General features: G+C 37.0%; 8 non-coding genes across 8 annotated transcripts; all 8 read right to left on the reverse strand.

Moving 5' to 3' along the window:
- Window positions 1-54: 54 nt before the first annotated feature.
- TRNAG-UCC (transfer RNA glycine (anticodon UCC)) lies at window positions 55-126 on the reverse strand. Its single transcript has one exon. It is a non-coding gene; the product is annotated as a tRNA-Gly (tRNA).
- A 71-nt stretch (window positions 127-197) lies between these two features.
- Window positions 198-269, reverse strand: TRNAG-UCC (transfer RNA glycine (anticodon UCC)). Its single transcript has one exon. It is a non-coding gene; the product is annotated as a tRNA-Gly (tRNA).
- Window positions 270-933: 664 nt separating this feature from the next.
- On the reverse strand, window positions 934-1,005 carry TRNAG-UCC (transfer RNA glycine (anticodon UCC)). Its single transcript has one exon. It is a non-coding gene; the product is annotated as a tRNA-Gly (tRNA).
- A 5,014-nt stretch (window positions 1,006-6,019) lies between these two features.
- On the reverse strand, window positions 6,020-6,091 carry TRNAG-UCC (transfer RNA glycine (anticodon UCC)). Its single transcript has one exon. It is a non-coding gene; the product is annotated as a tRNA-Gly (tRNA).
- Window positions 6,092-6,783: 692 nt separating this feature from the next.
- On the reverse strand, window positions 6,784-6,855 carry TRNAG-UCC (transfer RNA glycine (anticodon UCC)). Its single transcript has one exon. It is a non-coding gene; the product is annotated as a tRNA-Gly (tRNA).
- A 389-nt stretch (window positions 6,856-7,244) lies between these two features.
- On the reverse strand, window positions 7,245-7,316 carry TRNAG-UCC (transfer RNA glycine (anticodon UCC)). The gene has a single exon. It is a non-coding gene; the product is annotated as a tRNA-Gly (tRNA).
- Window positions 7,317-7,530: 214 nt separating this feature from the next.
- Window positions 7,531-7,602, reverse strand: TRNAG-UCC (transfer RNA glycine (anticodon UCC)). The gene has a single exon. It is a non-coding gene; the product is annotated as a tRNA-Gly (tRNA).
- Window positions 7,603-7,818: 216 nt separating this feature from the next.
- On the reverse strand, window positions 7,819-7,890 carry TRNAG-UCC (transfer RNA glycine (anticodon UCC)). The gene has a single exon. It is a non-coding gene; the product is annotated as a tRNA-Gly (tRNA).
- Between the last annotated feature and the right edge of the window lie 10,445 nt (window positions 7,891-18,335).

An 18,335-nucleotide genomic window follows, 5' to 3' on the forward strand; every position in this document is an offset into this window, starting at 1 on the left:
TCGATATCCGACGTAGATGTTTAGGATTTATGCTTTCATAATAAAAACAACACTTGCGATGGCCGGGAATCGAACCCGGATCAACTGCTTGGAAGACAACTATGCTTACCATTACATCACCATCGCACGTTAAGTGTTAACTGTCGATACCCGATGTAGATGTTTAGGATTTATGCTTTCATAACAAAAACGACACTTGCGATGGCCGGGAATCGAACCCGGATCAATTGCTTGGAAGGCAACTATGCTTACCATTACACCACCATCGCATGTTGAGGAGTAGCCGTCGATACCCGCTGTAGATGTTTAGGATTTATGCTTACTTACTTACTTACAAATGGCCTTTAAGGAACCCGAAGGTTCATTGCCGCCCTCACATAAGCCCGCCATCGGTCCCTATCCTGTGCAAGATTAATCCAGTCTCTATCATCATACCCCACCTCCCTCAAATCCATTTTAATAGTATCCTCCCATCTACGTCTCGGCCTCCCTAAAGGTCTTTTTCCCTCCGGTCTCCCAACTAACACTCTATATGCATTTCTGGATTCGCCCCTTCGTGCTACATGCCCTGCCCATCTCAAACGTCTGGATTTTAAGTTCCTAATTATGTCAGGTAAAGAATACAATGCGTGCAGTTCTGTAACTTTCTCCATTCTCCTGTAACTTCATCCCTCTTAGCCCCAAATATTTTCCTAAGCACCTTATTCTCAAACACCCTTAACCTATGTTCCTCTCTCAGAGTGAGAGTCCAAGTTTCACAACCATACAGAAGAACCGGTAATATAACTGTTTTATAAATTCTAACTTTCAGATTTTTGGACAGCAGACTGGATGATAAGAGCTTTTCAACCGAATAATAACACGCATTTCCCATATTTATTCTGCGTTTAATTTCCTCCCGAGGATTTATGCTTTCATAATAAAAGCGACATTTGCGATGGCCGAGAATCGAACCCGGATCAACTGCTTGGAAGGCAACTATGCTTACCATTACACCACCATCGCATCTTGAGTAGAAGCCGTCGATACCCGATGTATATGTTCAGGATTGATGCTTTCATAGTAAAAACGACACTTGCGATGGCCGGGAATCGAACGCGAATCAACTGTTTGGAAGGCAAATATGCTTAACCTTACACCACCATTACATGTTAGGTATCCTACGTCGATACTCAATGTAGATGTTCAGGCTTGATCACTGCCATCGTGATCTAGACCAGGCCGTAATGCAGGTTGTGTGACGTCACTCGATGAGTCGGGCTTTTCTATTTGAGTATACGGAGCTGAGTGAAATATATTACTTTATAGCGTGTCGGCGCTCAATTTTATTTAGTGTAATGTGTCTATAAGACCCCTTCACACTTCTTATTGCATAATATGTTGCAGAAATAATTACAAAACTGTGTTATTTTAATGTGAACGGAGTTTTACATGGTAACATAACCTGGTTGCATCAACATTTTAAGTTTGGAATGGAAGCTATTTTGAGATTTAATAAAGAAGAATTATTTATATTGTGATTTTAATTTAGCACGTCTACCTTCCTTACTTGTAGGTACAAAATTTACCACAGTCCCTCCTATGAAATTAGTGTATGTACAGTTGTGTGTTAATCTGGTAGGTTAGATAAATACAATTCATTACAACCCAGTAAAGTAGGGAACAAATAAATAATACAATTAAATTTTTATTCAATGTAATATGTGCATAAGTTCCATTTATGTGTTGCATAATGTGGCAGGAATAATAAATAAAACTGTGTTATTTTTATGTGAAGAGAATTTACCATGTTAACATAACCTATCTGCGTCAACATTTTAGGCTTAAGTTGAGAACGAAAACGGTTTTGAGATTTAATAAAGAAGAATATATTTTTAGGATAAACTTCAGAACACGGTTACCGTCCTTACTTATAGGTAGAAAATTCACCACAGTCCCTCATATGAAATGTACATACGTTATATTACTTAGTAGCGCTGAGGTATAGTTCCGGTAATTTCTGAACTGAAGACAGTTGAATTTATTTTTTGTGGAGATGCATTTGATCCTATAAGCAAGGCATATTAAAATCCTGAACGAACCGAACTAATTTGTATATGCAAGATGTATGAATACGAAGGGAACTACCTCAGCGCTAATTTAGCCCTAGTAACATATTAAACTAATCAGACTTCAGACTGGAGTACCGTCTGAAACGAATAAATACAATTTAAGTGTAGACAAATTGCATTTATAAGTTATACGTAGCGTTATGCTTAATTATAATGCATAATTGCGAATATGGAAATAAGGCAAGTATTCATAGAATAAACATAACCTATAACTTCAACACATTAAAATATGCGTGCGATGCAACTGAAAATTGTTGAAACGTGCATAAATGAATGTGCAAGAATTTCGTTATGAAGCATGAGTGCTTTATTTCAACTAATTACAATTCTAGATACTGTAACAGTAATGAAAACTATAGGGTATAATTTTTCGTAATATACTATATGTATCTCGTTTTTAGTTCAAATTGTGTATATTATCAAATGTCGTATTATTTACTCGTATAATGTAGGTTATTCACAAATAAAAAGGGCGCAATAATTTAAATTTAATAAGACAAATACGGTAAACTAACAATAATGGATTAGACAAGAGTAACATCGGTAACGCTGCACTTAGGCCTAATCACAACTTACTTTACATGCCAGTCAATGTTTCACTTTCACGTATATATTATTACACATATTTAGCCTACTGTTTATAAGACCAAAATTTCACTTAACCACATAAGGGCGCAATATTTAATCGAAATAAAGGCAGGTATTACACATACGAACTTTGCCTGCAACAACGTAATTTTCACACCAAAAATAATATTATACCTTAAATTGCAAGTAAATTGTGTCTAAAGTGTCTCACAATCACTGTTTAAAATTTTACTGACGCAATTACACTGCATTTCAGAAAAATATATGTTATTCTTCATGCACTGCAACTAATTCATATGGTTGAAAGACCGCCTTTCGCGATCAGCTGTTAAGCGAGTCACGTGGTCTGCCTTACGGCCTGTATTAGATCACGATGGCAGTGGCTTGATGCTTTCATAATGAAAACGACACTTGCGATAGTAGATAATCGAACTAGAATCAACTGCTTGGAAGATAAATATGCTTATCCTGACACCACCAACGCATGTTAAGTATCGGCCCTCGATATACCCGACGTAGATGTTCAGGCTTGATGAGTTGCCTATCATTTGACACATTGCGTTTTTCCTACAACCATTTTGCAAACTTCAATTTTGTACGCTTAGTTATACTTCTTCATTCGTGACCTAATGCATTTAAATATACTGCAATTTTGCAGACACTCTTTTACATACAATGTTTGGTATATAGGTAGGTTACTTTCATTCACTATAATTTTGACATAACACGCAGTTGCTTACATTATAAGAGAATCAGACTTCTTCATTGCTTTCATTATTACTATGCATAAATTTTTGGTGGTGAAAATCTTACTTTCAAATCCATGGCCTCGCAGTTAGTAACTATGCATTTAAAATATCAGGGTCACTTATATCGTAAACAACGAACTAACCCAAATAATGTCCGCACATATTGGTTATGCGTCAGAAGAAACACATGTAGAGGAAGATCTGTTACTGAAGGTGAGCCTCCCAGGGTAGTGAAATGCACAGAACACGTTCATGCTGCAAATGTAGAAGTTATAGAGGCGAAAAGAATTGGTAATAATATGAAAAGTGCCGCGGAAGCGCATCCACAAGAACCACCTGTAAGAATTATAAGAGACGATTTGGCACGAGGAGACGAAGGTATACTGTATTATCACAACTATCCGAAACAATTGTCATATCTCATACACTGAATAGACACGCCAGTTAACTCTTCCACCTAACCCCACTACACTCGCAGACCTTACTGAAATTGCAGTGGAATATACCATAACAGTGAGGGGTGAAAGGTTTCTTTTATTTGAAAACCTTAGGGAAGAAACAGAATATAATGTGGTAATATTTGCTTCCGACAGACAGCTTCATTGTCTTAGCCAATGCGATGTGTGGTTTATGGATGACACCTTTAATATCTCGCCACCTATAACGGCTCAAGTATTTACCATTCATGGCATATATCGAGGAAACGCTTTTCCTTTTCTTTATGCACTATTAGTATCTAAAAAACAGAAGCATCGTACACTAAAGTCCTAAACGAGTGTCGAAACTATTGCCGACAAAGACAAATTGATCTTCATCCTACTACCATTATTTCTGATTTTGAATTAGGCATTATCAATTCACATCAAGCATTGTTTCCAGGAGAATCTACAAGGCTCTGTTTTTTTCTATTTATCGAAAAGTAGCCTATATTTTGAACTCATAGGCGGAGTTATGGTGACATGGGGAGGGAGGCACTCCCCCCCCCCCCAAACTTGTCTCAACTTTTTTTTTTCTATTAACGTTAGAAAATATTGAATTCAAAAGATCTTTTTTGCTTTTGTTTATGATTAAGTTTCTATGCTTCAGTTGTTGAATTAATTAATGTCTTCAAATCATGTGTCTGGACTATAATATTTATTTTAAATTTCTGAATGTATAAGAATTGGTATACCTCATTTGAGGAATGGAAGCACTGTAATGTTTCTTTCGTAACAGCCTGTACTCATGTGTTAGAAGTCTACGGGTGTTCAGGCCGCCACTTGGAGAAATATGAGTAAAATTGCATTATAATGCAGAAAAATGAAAAGTGATCTTGGTATAATGTGTAAACTTAAAGACGAGTTTAATAAAATAATTAGAGTTTACATTTCATGAAGATAAACTTCATATAAAAAATTTTCTGTTAGCACTGTTACGTAGTTTTATTGATGTATCCATGTGTTTCTGTACGAGAGAGAAAAAGAGGGAGATTGTTTTAAGTTATGCCCTATTATAATTTGTAGTAGGCTCACAGTTCAAGTCCTATACAACTCGGTCCGAAACATCGCGGATATGGATGTACAGTAACACTGTAAGAAACATGGCCCCGAAAACATCTTTATTAAAGGATCATGTCTGATATACTGTACCACGATCAAGCTATAAAGGAGGGAGGAGGTAAATGTTGTCCCCCATAACCCCGTTATATGGGGATTCTATTGTTTTTCTTTGCCCCCCCCCCCACCAAGGAAACGGTTATACCTTCGCCTATATTCAAACAAGAGGTCTTCAATGTTACTATGATGATCAAGAAGAGAGAAATTTTAGGAACTATGTCTATCATTTGCTGATCTTGGCGTTTGTGCCCATACCTGATGCCCCGAAAACATTTGATCAGCTGTGTAATGCGGTTTCTGAAACAACATTGGATATTATGGATTACTTTGACACCACGTATATTAGAGGAAGAGCAGGTCGTGGAAAGAGGAGAGCTGTAGCTGCACGGTACAGTCCACCATTATGGAATCAGCATTTGGCTGCAATAATTAATAACGATCCGAGAACCAATAATGTAACTGAAGCCTGGCGTAACCGATTTCAGGTAATGGTAGAAAAATATCACCCATCCTTACGTATACACTCTCCTTATGGAACTTAAGAAAGAGCTAGAGGACGTGCAATAAATGATAATAGAAGGTGATGCCGGAAGAGGGATACGACGTAAAGAGCGGGCAAGATGTCAAAGGGTAAACATCAGGCTTCAGGGAATAACACAAAGATATCAAATTGGTAGCCTAAGGAAGAAAGTAGTGTATTATATTACCTACAAACTTGCGGACGTAACTTCTATATGTGAAATTAAGAAGTAAAGTGTGCCAAATGTGACTTGCTTAAATTAGAAGTAGGCTAAATGAACAGTATGAAAATTATTATATTATGTCTAATATCCATTGTACTAACGGCCGTCTGCCATTAAACAGTATGCCAATAAACCGATGTAAAAAGTGAGTATGTTTCCTGGTTTTATGTCACATATGTCTAACTTCGCATGCGAAACGTCGTGCCATGTGCTTTCATAATAAAAAAGTCACTTGCGATGGCCGGTAATCGAACCCGGATCAATTGCTTGGAAGGCAACTATGCTCACCATTACACCACCATCGCACGTTAAATACCAGCTGTCGATACCCGATGTAGATATTCAGGATTTATGCTTTCATAATAAAGACAACGGACACGCTTTCGAACAGGAGCAGCGGCATTTCCTCTAAGGTTAGAGCCTAGTTTAGGTGTGTGTATGTATTAATCGAAGATTAGGGGCTAGAAAATATTGAGAATAGGACGCATGATTATATGACATTTTTTTCCGATTAATACACACACACACACACACACACACACACACACATACACACACACACACACACACACACACACACACACACACACACACACACACACACACACCTAAGCCGGGTTCTAACCTTAGGGGAAATGCCGCTGCCCCTGTTCGGAAGAGAGCCCAAAACGACAGTTGCGATGGCTGCGAATCGAACCCGTATCAATTGCTTGAAAGGCAACTATGCCTGGTATAGCGCTGGCCTTCTATGCCCAGGATTGCGGGTTCGATCCCGGGTCAGGTCGATGGTACTTAAGTGTGCTTAAATGCGACAGGCTCATGTCAGTAGATTTACTGGCATGCAAAAGAACTCCTGCGGGACAAAATTCCCGCACATCCGGCGACGTTGATATAACCTCTGCAGTTGCGAGCGTCGTTAAATAAAACATGACATTTTTTTCACCCGTCTACACCCGATGTAGATGTTTGAATTTATGCTGTCATAATAAAAAACATTTGCAATGGCCGGGAATCGAACCCAGATCAACTGCTTGGAAGGCAATTATGCTTACCATTACACCACCATCGCGTTTTAAGCTCTAAATGTCGATACCCGATGTCATAGACGGTCAGGCTGAAGGAATCGAACATGCCCTGAGCTTGGTGGTCAAGTACTGGACAGTTGTTGCTCTTAATATGAGGCAATAGGAGTTCAGTGGCGGCCACCCAATCGTTGGCACCCGATGTAGATTTTGAGGCTTTATGTTCTCATAATAAAAGCAACGTTTACGACGGTCGAGAATCAAACCCGGAATTGCCTGGAATACAACTGTGCTTAACAACTATCCATTGTATTAAACGTCCTTCTGCCATTAAACGGTATGTAAAAAGTGAGTATGTCTATTGGTTTTGTGTCAAATATGTCTAACTTCGTATGCGAAACATTGTGCCATATGCTTTCATAATAAAAATGACACTTGCGATGGCCGGGAATCGAACCCGGATCAACTGCTTGGAAGGCAACTATGCTTACCATTACACCACCATCGCATGTTGAGCACCGGCCGTCGATACCCGATGTAGATGTTTAGGATTTATGCTTTCAAAATAAAAATGACACTTGCGATGGCTGGGAATCGAACCCGGATCAACTGCTTGGACGGCAACTATGCTTACCATTACACCACCACCGCATGTTCAGTAGTAGCCGTCGATACCCGATGTAGATGTTTAGGATTTATGCTTTCATAATAAAAATGACACTTGCGATGGCCGGGAATCGAACCCGGATCAACTGCTTGGAAGGCAACTATGCTTACCATTACACCACCATCGCATGCTGAGCAGCATGCCGTCGATACCCTATGTAGATGTTTAGGATTTATGCTTTCATAATAAAAATGACACTTGCGATGGCCGGAAATCGAACCCGGCTCAACTGCTTGGATGGCAACTATGCTTACCATTACACCACCATCGCATGCTGAGCAGCATGCCGTCGATACCCTATGTAGATGTTTAGGATTTATGCTTTCATAATAAAAATGACACTTGCGATGGCCGGGAATCGAACCCGGATCAACTGCTTGGAAGGCAACTATGCTTACCATTACACCACCATCGCATGCTGAGCAGCATGCCGTCGATACCCTATGTAGATGTTTAGGATTTATGCTTTCATAATAAAAACTACACTTGCGATGGCCGGAAATCGAACCCGGCTCAACTGCTTGGATGGCAACTATGCTTACCATTACATCACCATCGCGTCTTGAGTTCCGACCTTCGATACGCGATGTCATAGACGGTCAAGCTGGCAGGAATCGGGCATGCCCTGAGTTTTGTGGGCAAGTACTGGGCAGTTGTTGCTCTTAATATGAGGCAATAGGAGTTCAGTGGCGGCCATTCAATCGTCGGCACCCGATGTAGATTTTGAGGCTTTGTGTTCTCATAACAAAAGCGACGTTTACGACGGCCGTGAATCAAACCCGGATTGCCTGGAATGCAGCTGTGCTTAACATTACACCTACATAGCATTTTTTTAAAATGTTTGAGAATGGATGTGTATGTTCAGAATCTTATTGCTGCGTTTCTGTTCCCATAATATCTTTATATTTTTTGCTCGTAACTATCTTAAAACCCACAGTTTGAAACTGTAAGAATCAAATAAAAATAACTTTCAAAATATACTTCCAAATATATTTATATGCCAATTGGCATTTGGAGTAAATATTTTAACTCAATGATTTTAATGACATTTTGAATACACACTTTTTCATGAACCACCATCATCTCACGTATCTTTGTCTTGTCTGTAAAGTCTTTACAATGTATTCCATCATTGAAACACATCTTAAAATAGGGCGTTGCATGTGAACGCATGGAAAAATCTTTATCTATACTGAAACTGCAAATGTACTTAATGTTGCAGTCATAATTATTAAGTGTAATTTTTTAAGCATTTTAATGAATCATTTATAAATATTCTAAGGACTGAGTGCTAATCTGCAGTCCCGCTCTGGCGTGGGTTCGATTCCTGCTTGGGCTGATTAGCTGGATGGGATTTTTCCGATCTTTCCCCCAACGATAAGGCGAATGGCTTCATACACTTCATTGTAGAGAACGTTTCACAAGCATATGTACAGTAGTGGCAAAAAAACCGGACCGACCCTTGTAGCTGATTTCAGAGCCCTGTTCACTCCAGAGCACGATAGACTGGTAACTAAGACTTTCGTGGTTCGAATCCTACCTGGCAAGGAAACTTTTTTTTGTTCCTTATTCAAATTTATTCCCAATACTTTTCGATTGCAGCGATATTTTACTACTTAATTAACTTATTATTCCCAGAAAATGAATTTTACCAGCAATCGAAAAGTATTGGGAATAAATTTGAATAAGGAACAAAAAAACGTTTCCTTGCCAGGCAGGATTCGAACCACGAAAGTCTTAGTTACCAGTCTATCGTGCTCTGGAGTGAACAAGGCTCTGAAACCAGCTATAAGGGTCGGTCCGGTTTTTTCTGCCACTACTGTACACTACAAACATGAACAGTGCATAGGCTGCAAATATACAGCACAACACGTCATGCGCATAGACAAGCAGCTGATGTAACTCGTTCAATTCCAAACCCTGTCTGTTATCCTGGACTTTCCTAATGGCATATTTGAGAGCAAATTAAAAAAGTAAAGTAGATAGTGCATCTCCTTACTTTAGCCCGCATTGAATTGGAAAAGCATCATACAGAAACTGACATATACGGACTCTGCTGTACGTTTCACTGAGGCACATTTTAATTAATCGAACTAGTTTCTTGGAAATATCAAATTCAATAACAATATATCATATAAAACTTCTCTCTTAATCAAGTCATATTCCTTTTTGAAATCTATGAGTAACTGATGTATTGTACCCTTATACTCCCATTTTTCTTCAATATCTGTCGAATACAAAAAAAAACTGACCAATAGTCTATCTATTACGCCTAAAACCACACTGATGATCCCTTATCTACATAGGGAGTTAATCTTCTCAAAAAAATATTGGACAAAATTTTGTACGACGTCAACAAAAGCGATATTCTTCGAAAGTTACTACAGTTAACTATTAATTATTTTATTTAACTATTGTTTTATTTTTACCATTATTTTCAAATCTACTTCATTAATAGGCCTACAGCTACGTTCAGACCTGTTATAATGAGAATTTACACTGTATAATCACTGATCTTCTGTCAAGTCCAGAAGGTTCAGAGTGTAAGTAAAAGCTAAAGTTTTCTGCTATCGCTGTGGTTGGTGGTATTCACGACTGAACGAAGACTTTTAAGTATTGGTTTTTCTGAACCGACGCATACGAGGTACGTACAGGTTAGGCCTCGCACCTCGCATGCGTCGGTCCAGAAAAATCAAGACTTAAGAACTCAAGTTTGTATTACTATACTTCGTTCCACAATGTCTGACAGAAGAAGTAAACATTGCCGGCAGAGGAGGAGAAAAGTATTAACTGCTATTCAACCAATGGCAAAGGTCTCATTCCACGCTTTCTTAAAGTAAGGATGGGGTAGAACGCTTCAGATAGCTCAACTTCAAGACAAACGTGGAATGAGACCTCTGCCATTGCTGAATAGCAATTATATACAGTCTAGTATACTTCGCACGAAAACATGACGACCTTCTCTCATACCCTTCACCAGTTAACTGCAGGCACGCGCAAGGGATAAACCCTTAGCCGAGTTGCCAATTCTTGAAGTCATTGTGATTTGCGAACGTTTTTCAAACTGTGTTCCGTGAAACCGCGATTTTCAGCGAGACTATAATTATTATCTTTGTAAATATACCTTAATTTATAATTACTAAAACAAAATTGGTATAAAAATGAACAAACTTATTTTAAAAACACTTTATATTTATATTTTCACTAACATGTTTTGCCTAAATAAATAAAGAAATGCAGAATTATATAATAAGTGTTAAATTCTCATGTTATTGAAGTTCCAGAATTTTATACTTAATTAAGGATGTTGCGCTGGTAAAATTTTCGGAAACTGTGATCATTGATGAATAGCAATTTATAGTACAAGAGAGTAAAGTCAGATTTTATCCGCTTCGCCTTGGGTGATAATTTCCACAAGCGCATAAAATCTGTTTACTCTAGTGTGCTATACAATATTTTATTCATTACTGGTATTTTATTTTAAATTGTAGGTCTTTTCTTTGTAATGTGTTGTTGGCGAAGACGTTCATATATATTCATTTTGTTATTGCTAATATGTTGGTTGTCATGTAGAGAGTGATTTAAAAACATTTAATTTACTGCTGTATGTTAGAAAACTTTTAAGCACTGCTGTGAATAATTTCATTATTTAGGTTGCTAAGGACGGTGAAATAAAGACCAGTTTAGATACCAGTCATGGATAAATTTATTCCTTTTACATCATTTTTTCATAACACGAAAATCATATTAAAGCACAAAAGAATATATTTGTTTCTCTGCCAGTTTAGTTGCTGATTCGATGCAAATTTTCTGTAGGCCTAAGGAACGTTATAAGATACGAAATATGATTGAATTAATTAAGGGGGCGTGTACACTTCTTATACCTTAAAATTCTGTTATGTAAAATATAGGCCTAATATAAAATTTAAATTTCTACACCAACTATTGAAGTTCATTCAGGTAAAACAACCTGTATTCGTTTTTTTTTAGTTATTTAACAACACTGTATCAATTATTAGGTTATTTAGTGTCGATGGGATTGGTGATAGCAAAATGATATTTGGTGAGATGGGGCCGAGGATTCGCTATAGATTACCTGACATTCGCCTTACTGTTGAGAAAAGCCTCGGAAAACCCCAAATCAGATAAATCAGCCAAAGCGGGAACTGAACCCACGTCCGAGTACAACTTCGGATCGGCAGTCAACTCAGCCAACTGAGCTACCCCAGTGGATCTGTATTAGTTCTGAAGTTATGATTTTTAATGTAAAGTGCGGCATTCGCTATAATAGCTGTTAAGTGGAAAGCGGCATGAGCTTTTTTTTTCTTCTTCGCAAACTATATTCCTTAAAAAACATTTTCCTGGTAATTCCGAAAGTACTGGATGGAATCTAATGACATTTTTTCTGCATTCTTAAACATAATGTACAAATCAGGCCAGAATATTTCCGCAAGTTTATTTGCTGTTGGTAATATCTCTTTCGAGTACTGTTCACATACTGTTCGACGAAGTAAATCACGCATAAAATCGTCTATCTTACCGAATTCTGTTTTAGTTTATTTTATCTTTAGTTGGTGAACCGTAATTCTTAATTTCTATATATTTTTTTTTACCAACTCCGCCGGTTGCGTCCGATGTTAAGTGATTAAGATTTGTACTTATCAAACTGCCTCAGCTTTAGATTACTCTATGGATAGAATTTCTAACCTTAGATACAATTTTAACACTTTGTTTTCTTAGCTACGCTCCTCTGCAAATAAGATATTCTGTTTTCTTCGACGGTGTTATTTGTTCTTGTCGTGATTTTCAGGTGAATCAGGAGGCCTGACTGCGGATCATCTGCTCCAACACTCATTAATCATGGCCGGAATAAATTAGACATATTGAAGCGCACAACGGTATAAAACAACACGTCGACAAATGTCTAAAAAGATACTGAGAATGGGTGAAACCCAGTAGGTAGAAGCAATGACTTAAATTTGGAAATGCTGGGATCTATTGCATTTCTTCCACGCGGCTAGGGGTTGAGAAGAGGATGGGGGTTTATGAGAGATTACCAATTCCAAGAAGAGAGGCCGTCATGTTTCCGAGGCAAGTCACGAAGCTCAATACGTATAATCTTTTCGCTGTAAGAAAAATCCTAATGTAAACAATAGCACGTGACTGAAGTGAGGCTTCATTGGCCACTGTTTGGCGCCATAGATTCTCAGTACATGTTCCCGCCTACTGTTGTACATTCTGTTTCTTGTTAAACATTTCCCGTTACTCATCCAGTAGGCCTAACCTCTCTACTATGCATTCGTTTGCTTAGGAAACATTTACTTTATAATTACTGCAATTAAATTATCACATAACTTATTATATACCTTTAAGACTATTTGTTTTTCCGCTTTTGAGAGGGTTTCCATTCTTATGATTAATAACCACACACACCGAGGATACAGAAGCCATACTATGACAACTACGAGCTCAAGTGACGCCAGCTTGTTACAAGAACAGACTACCGCGGTGTTACTTTTGGTATTCATCCGCGTTCATTGTACATAATAATATATAAAAATAGTTTTTCTTTTACATAGCATTTTACATATGAGTGAAGTTATATGTTTCATCGTATTTAACAACTAGAATTCAATTTTTTATTTTTAAATAATACGAGATTATGGTTTCGAAATACGAACTATATTTTCCTGCGTCATGTGAGTGTTTCGACTAGGAGCCAATCACGGGTATGACAACAACGTGCTTATGTTTACATTAGGATTTTTCTTACAGCGAAAACAGTATAGTAAATATGCATCCATAGATAGTTGCTAACCACAAGGATCGCTAATATCGCCTCATTACAGACAATGCGAAATAGTACCGGCACAGTCTATTGTTCCTAGCACCCTCACAACTCAAGCTTCGTGACCGTATATACTAGACTGTGATTATACTTCTCTCCTCCTCTGCCGGCAACGTTTACATCTCCTATCAGACATTATGGAACGAAGTATAGGTCCGGGAGTTGACATGGTGCGGGAATCGGCTAGAGAAGGAGTATCTATTTGAGCCTATGCAGACAGGTTCTTTGTTATAGGCCTCTGGTAACTCGGGTAGGGATTGGTAGCTGCAGGTACTTCAGGGTATCGGTGTGAATTATTTTTTCTGTTTGCTTTCATTTAAATTTCGTTTTTTTTATCATTTCATTACATTGTATTTGTTGTATATTTCCTTACATTTCCGCTCTTAACCATGTGTACTAATTGATTTACATAATTTTTGTATGCAAATCTACAGATATTATATTTTATTGTATTTCATTATGGTATTCTTTTGATTTTGTGTAGTCTGAATTTTATTCTTATTTTGTAATGTGTTAGTATTTTATAAATATAAATAAATGCATAAATAAATAAATATCAATAAGTAGAGGAATTAATAAAAATGCATACATAAATAAATACGTGAATAAATAAATTAGTGAACAAGTAAATAAGTGAATAAATAAATAACTTAATAAATAAATAAGTGAATAAATAAATGAGTGAATGAATAAGTAAGTGAGTGAATCTGTAAGTGGATAAATAAATAAATAAACAAATAAATAAATAAGCGAATAAATATGTGAATAAATGAATAGACAAATAAGTGAATAAATGAATAAATGATAGAGTAAATGAATGAATAAATAAATACATTAGCAAATAAATACGTGAATAAGTTAATAAATAAATATGTGAATAAGTAAATAAATAAGCAAATGAATAAATAAGTAAATAAATACGTAAATAAGTAAATAAATAAATACGTAAATAAGTAAATTAATTAATTCTGTTTTCTTCGCTTCTGCGTGAAGCCTATGAAAGTAGGATTTGAAACTTTTAATTTTGTTTGCTGTTTTTCTAATTCCCAGCTGATACTTTTCTGCTAAAAATCGATGAGCATTCCCCCTTTTCTGACGGTCCTTATACAGTATTTCGGTTCTGAGGTTCGCCAAAGACAAGGATAATTCTTCATCCTTCAGTTAACTCTACACTTTTCTCATTAGACCAGTTCATCACACTCCCACATACAGATAACTTATGAAAAAATATTCCACAAACTAGTCGCACTGCACCGAAACTATACAAATATTCGCAATTAAAACAACAGCTCAGTAAGACCTCAAATCAGCTGGTGCAGAAGCACAGCGGGAGACTAGCACATACTTGCCCCATGCTTGTGCGCACACATTTTATATGTTAGACCCTTAACTCTGATTTCACAATTTGAGATATTAATTCATTTTACATTAGAGTTAATTAAAAATGATGCTTATAATGTCATGTTTTGTGCTAACAAATCTTGGTCTATCTTACCTACTGTCAATTTCATTCAAGCTTATTGCAGTAAAAAATGAATAACTATAACTTACATTTATTTGTTTTTATGAAAGCCTGTAGCTTTAAGAAGTGAAAATAAAATTCTAGGTTACAACAAATAATTTTCACAATGATTGTTTTAAAACGATTTACTTTGCATGTTACATGATGTAAGTAAATTTAAATCACTAACATAGTCTCGTAACAGCGTTGCCAAGGATTCAATGACACGGTTTATAGATTAAAGAAGCATTGGTTCTAATCGTTAATGTCTGTTGCTGATATTGACGCTTGATATTTTAATAAAAGCAACGTATGTGAAGACTGGGAATCGAACCCGTTTTAACTGCTTAGAAAGCAACTATGCTTACCACTACATCACCATCACACGTTTGTTTGCATTTCTTGACACCTGCAATAGGGTTCATGCTCGGTGCTTTCATAATAAAAGTAATGCATGCAATGACCAGGAATTGAATCCACATCAACTTTAACTACGCTTACCGTGTACTAACTTGAAATAGTTGGCATCTGCTATAGATGTTCAAAGCTCATGCTTCCATAATGAAAATAACGTATACCATGGTCGAAATCGAACGCATATCATCTCTTTAAAGTGAAATAAATGTGTATCATTGCTTCACCATCGCTTTTCGATTCAGATTGTCTGATAATTATGATGTTTTTCATTAAAAAAGTAACTGCCGTGAATTATTCAGGAAACAACAATGCTCACAATTTCACCACTGGGGCTTCATGCTTTGGTAAAACGAAGAAGGAATGCAAGGGCGGGGAACGAACCTGGGTCAACTGTTGGGAGAGGTATTATATTCACTGCTCTTCCTTCATTTACTGTTTATATTGCACAATAGCATCCTGATAAAGCCGTTTCCCCTATTAAGGCACAGATTCAACTTCATTACACACTATTGCAATGCTGTATAGAAATGTCTTTGGGAATGATACACGACAAATCATTTGGCGGCATTGTAATGCAACATGAGAATAACAATTTGAAACGATCCGACCTAAACGCGCATCTCGCAGTTTAAGTTTCGAGGCCTCTACAAACGTCCATGGTTACTCAATTTCATAAATACCTACTCTAAAATGTGAAATTACATATCTATAAAATGTATTCCTATCTTGTTTTGGGAATACGTTCATATAATAATGATGATAATAGTAATAATAATAATAATAATAAAAATGCGTCATGCCACTATTATAACTAGGCACTTTCAGGCATTGTCTTAAGTGTAAACTCTTATTAAAAGTGTGAGAGTTTCCGTAATCCTCTTTGCTCCAAAATTCACAACATCCCTTTATGTATTGTCTTTATCCGTCGCTGTCATTTCCGGCGTGGCTCCTCCTCTTTGTTTATATCTTAGGCTGGCTGCGTTGTTGTACATTCGACACCTGCTTGCCACCGAAAAAGGAAAATATATTAATAATCGACAGCTGACTGTTAGCTAATTAAATGTGGTGACATTGGAAGTACATAACGTCATCAGTAGCCATTGACAAGATGCGCACTTTAAATGTAGCCGACCTGCAACGTGAGTGGTTTGCCGGAAATAAGAGCGACGCGGCTATAGTTTCGTTCCTTGCTCTTTCAATCGGTTAATGATGAGACGACAGTCCCGATGATAAAAAAGCGTATAGCTCCTTCAGAAAAAAAATAAATGTATTAACTTGATGTAATCGTGGTCAATAATGTTTGTTTCATTTTAAGTTCCACATTTGGTGCACATGAAGCAGTTCATGTAGAGCAGTGGTTCCCGAACTTTTTGAAGGCGCGATCGACCTTCGGGCGAGAATTTTGTTTGCGACCACCTACTGCAGTGAACCGTGTTGGGTCGCCGTAAACTCTAGAATAATGATGATAACCTCGTTGGAAAGGAAGGACTTAACAATACCAAAAGATTAAACATTTACCTTAACAACAATTTATTACAATAAAACAAGGTAATAACAATAAATAATATCTTTAAAAATATAAATATTAAAATTATATATAATGTATAATTATATATAAACAGATAGAAAGAGAACACAGCAATGGGACTATATAATTAATAACAACAGTTGGAGTGAAGCTCCTGGAAAAGAATATATGGCCGGAAGGCAACTAATAGTGATGCGAAAACAGCAAATGACCAAAAGAGAGAGAAAGAGAAAAAGCAAACTCATTCACTCTCATTCGCTATTACAAAGGAAAATCTTTAATAACCAAAGTGAATTAGCTAGTCGAGACATGAGATGATAGCACAAAAACTTACTGAAGTCCAGCAAATCGATAACGTATGCCCATATCAACCACAATCACCAAAAATTGCAAATCAGTCCACGCATACATACTCACTATGCCACATTACTTCCAAGTATATATATATATATAATACCAAAGTAGCGGATGAGGGTGAATACGTAATTACGTCAAATACCCAAAACAGTTAACTAAACCTGTAATAAGACTCTTGAAAAATCAAATAGTCAAATAAAAAAGATAATCACAAACTAGAATAGATATCTCTCTCTCTTTAAGTCACAATTCACATCTCACAAAATCTCAACCTGACCAAACCACCCGGCCATCGCCAAACCAGCAGAATCAATCATCTCAAACAGTCCCTGATCACGGTCGCTCGAGGCAGAGCACTCCTACAACCAGTCCATCTCGCTGTCACTAATTACCCCACTGACTAACCCCTTGGTCGTCCTGTCACTCCACGCCAGGTCAGCGCAGACCGCCAACTCGCCAACCCACATAATATATTAATGCAATGGATTATTCCACATTGTTCAGTTTATTGGATAAGACGTAAGAATTTCCATGGCAACCGAAGTGAATTTCCGTCCTACAACATGTTTTAATTTTTTTTTCTGTTAGTGTAGGTCGAATATAGAATCTGATGTTACATATCAGAAAACATTTTACGATGATTATATGGTACCGGTATAAAGAAAGACTTTCAATAATAAAATTGAATATCTAATATTCTAAATGTGCTAAGTACCAATTTTTCAAATTGCATTTTATCCAATCTAAGGGAAGAACATCCATATGAGAATGTCATACTAAATTGTCTTTGTAGTAGCTAAACTGTAACTCATTCGTACGCCAAAAGACGTGTTGTAGGTATCTCAACATACATTTCGCAGTGTTTTTTGTTTTTTTCGTAAATATAATACCTAAAAGTTGTTCTTGGCACTTAGCACATTTAGAATGTTAGGTCTTCAATTGCATTGCTGATATAGCCTATTGCTGGTTACATTGTATTGAAATAATTTTATCTGTGCAGACTTTGAAGTCCATGCCCACTGCTGTACAATAATTCTATGTCGTGTGTAGCGGCCTTGCGCACCGCATCATCTCTGACACAACAATGGGACGCCTGCGAGCGTTCACCCCACTGGCGTGTCTCGATGCACTGCGACAGAAAATACACATTCGATAACCGACGGCGCTATCGTCCACTTCCATATCAGAAACGACCTTGGAACACATAAC

Source organism: Periplaneta americana, chromosome 9, assembly GCF_040183065.1.
Source record: "Periplaneta americana isolate PAMFEO1 chromosome 9, P.americana_PAMFEO1_priV1, whole genome shotgun sequence".
Classification (NCBI taxonomy): Eukaryota; Metazoa; Arthropoda; class Insecta; order Blattodea; family Blattidae; genus Periplaneta; species Periplaneta americana.